Source organism: Lycium barbarum, chromosome 5 (genome assembly GCF_019175385.1).
Source record: "Lycium barbarum isolate Lr01 chromosome 5, ASM1917538v2, whole genome shotgun sequence".
NCBI classification, from domain to species: Eukaryota; Viridiplantae; Streptophyta; class Magnoliopsida; order Solanales; family Solanaceae; genus Lycium; species Lycium barbarum.
In genome coordinates this window covers 74,438,262-74,441,773 of record NC_083341.1, presented here as the reverse complement: position 1 = coordinate 74,441,773, position 3,512 = coordinate 74,438,262, and positions in this window count along the sequence as shown.

Here is a 3,512-nt window from a genome sequence, read left to right as displayed (position 1 = left end):
GCGAAGCCATCCATACTGTATACCACTGGATCGAGATATCTCTCAATCTATAGGACGCTAGCTCTACAGACTCAGTGTCTGAAGCATGTATCAACCGAAGCGTCCTTAGCATACCATCAATAAAGTCCTGGGGATCCTCCTCCGGTTTCGACCCAAAGAATTCCGGGGGTTTCAAAGCAATGAAGTCACGGGCCCTTGCACTAACAGCCCTGTCACCTTGCCCTGTGCTTGGCCTCTGAGTCTGGGCCGCAACCAACTGAGTCAACAAATTAATGGCCTCTCTTACGTCTTGGCCCAAAGCGTTAGGTGGAGGAGTTGGAGCTGGGGCTGAGGCTCCCACGTGCTCCTCGGTAATAGGCACTGTCTAAGAGGACTGAGATTGAGCCGCACCCTGGGACTCATCTTCCTCTACTACCGGTGGCGGTGCTCTTTCAGCCCCCTTTTCTGCCACCGTCTTGCCCTTTTGGGCTGCTGTAGCCTTTTTCTTTTTAGGCATCTCTGAAATACACAACACACGATTTAGGAACAAGAATTTCTTACATCATATCTCTATCGGACGATTCTTATGAAGAAAGAAGGTCATATATTCCTAAAATGTCTGCAGCTTCTTGTTTATAAGTGTGGCGCGCAACACACCCATAACCAAGACTCTACTAGACACGGCTCATAGACACATCCTAGGACTGAACTGCTCTGATACCACTTTTGTCACGACCCGGCTAGGGAGCCGCGACGAGCACCCGGTGCTACCCCACCCGAGCACCCGGTGCTACCCCACCCGAGCACCCCCTTATCGTACATAACATAACATCTAGGTGAACCATAAGTCAATTCGTGCTTTCCTTATCGTTAATCATATTGATCCCATTAGACGACCATCGTCATTTAACATATCATAGGCATCTGTGCCACATCATAAGTACAAGGCCGATGAGGCCAACAAAAGATATACAAAACATGGGCCGACATGGCCGAACATCTCTACCCACATACACATGACTACGAGCCTCTAAGAGTATGACATATCGTATGAGCGGGACAGGACCCCGCTATGCCCATAATTATACACAAAAGAATAAGTACCCAAAAGCTACGGCTCCGAAAGAAATGGAGCTCTGCTATGCAATCTCTGAATAAGCAGCTATGGATCAAGTCTGTCTCCCTGTGCACCTGCGGGTATGACGCAGCGTCCACAAACAAAAGGACTTCAGTACGAAGAATGTACTGAGTATGTAAAGCATGATCAACATAAATATAGAAGCATAATAGATATCATATGAAAATAGCATAGGAGGGGAGACAGTAATATCATCATCATCAGGTCGCTTACTTGCATACATCGTCGTTCGTATCCCATAATAATACTCGTACCATACTTGTGCTCATATTCGTATACATGTCCTTATTCGTATCCTTATACATAGTCTTATCACATTCATATTCATATTATATACATAGTCATTTCATATACATAGCATTTACATAGCATACCCGACCTTATAGGATCGGTGTTTTATATATATATATATACTTGGCCAACCAAGGCTCAAGATCATACATACCTGGCCCTACCAAGGCATCAGGGTTATCCGTACCATCTGCAGAGGTGTACGCGCGTTTCGTAATCGTATACCTTTCCGTCGAACTATTCTACACTTGCACGTTCCCTTCCAATGCTAGCGTTTATACCTTCATTAATGTCATAACAATGGCCATTAGTCATTCACATTAACCACATTATCTAGATTCCTCAATTTGCCTCTAATTCACCCACATTCATGATTATAACACCCATCTTCGTCCATTCGTCTAAAGTGTTTAGTTCATGAACTGTCATGCCCGTGCTCATCATCATAATGCATCATGTATAAACTACCCGTCCATATCGGATTGGTGTGATAATCATAACATGAGCCTGCGTCCGGGGTAACATCTCATGCCGCCCACTAGTGGTGTCTGCCCATGCCATCTGGCCATGGTGTATCGCATAGCTGCCCGCCTTGGCGGTGACTACCCGGCCAAATAGGCACGGTGTAATAGTAATATCATCACATGCTCATCACAATATGCTCAGCTTATCGTAATACATACATAAGGCTCAAGATCAACCATACTATATCGGGGTGACGTAAGGTCATGATCCCCCGACTGCATTGTGGAACAATCATGGACATTCTGCCTCACCTTGACGGAATTAGCATATAAGGTGAGTGTAAGCGATAAATAACATCATTAGACTTTTTATACTTTAACTCATTACCTTGTGTATCTAATCATAGACATAGGCTCATGGATAAGAAATAAGTTACGCTATAGGATTCTGTTATATCTTGCGATTTTGCGCATTTGGAAAAATTTGGAATAATCTTGCCTTGTAGGAAATAAGGCTATGCTTTATTCTATTTAAAACATGTGTGCTATTCATGTTGATGCGGAAATACGGAGGAAGACCAAGGGCAAAAATTGGAATTTTTGAAATTTGTTTCGGGAATTACAAATAAGATCCACAATGAATTGGGCTCAAAAACAAATAAGAGAAAATTTAGGCCCAACTCAAGAGGGTGGCCGGCCATACATGGGCAAGCCCATGAGAATTTTAAAAAATTTCCATGTGCCAAATTAGTTAAAAAGGATCATTATCCTTAGAACTTTCAAGAAAAATAAGAGAAGGAGAAAAACAAAGGAGCAAGAGCAAAACATTAGAGACCATTCCGCCATGGGGACAAGGATTTCACCCCTTGAAATCTTGTTCCAAAAATTATTTTCTTGTGATATTCCTACTAATTCAAGGACCCTCTACAACGTGGTACAATTGTTTCGGAAGATAAGTCATCCGTTTCGTCGTTTCCGCACTTTGGTCAAGTGAAGAAGTTGAAGAGAAAGGGTAAGATTTAATCCCTTCTTATGTGTTATGAAGGTTTGGTTTATGTTGTAGAATGTAGAGAGGGTTAAAATTCAAGGGAATATGGAAGTTGCATGAATGTATATGTATATGTATATAGCCGTATATATGCACTGTTGTGTATGCAAGAATGAGTTGATTTTATGTAGCATTCTAGTTGTAATTGTTGTGAACTCTATATTAAGAATGAAAGCTTAATGGTTTTGGTTGAAGTTGGAAATGTGGGGAGTTGGCCGAATGTATATATATGTGTGGTGTAATATGTGAATTAAGTTCCATGCAATGATTTAGTTATTGTTGATAGCATTCTAAGATGCAAATGAGAATGTGATGATTTTAATGAAGTTGTAATCTTGTGTTGCAAAGTGTGGTAAAAGCTAATGCGACTTATATGTAGTATTTTGTATTGATGGGAAGTAGTGTGATTAGTATGTGAAAGTTAATGTAAATCATGAAACTAGAAGATGAAAATGTGTTACAGATGTTTATGCCGAAGATTGAAGGTTTTGGCCGAATTATGGTTTTGGTGGAACTTTTGTACATTTTGTGGAATTATGTGAAATGGTTCCGAATCATATTTATATGGTCTTAAGTTAGTTAATGAATATGA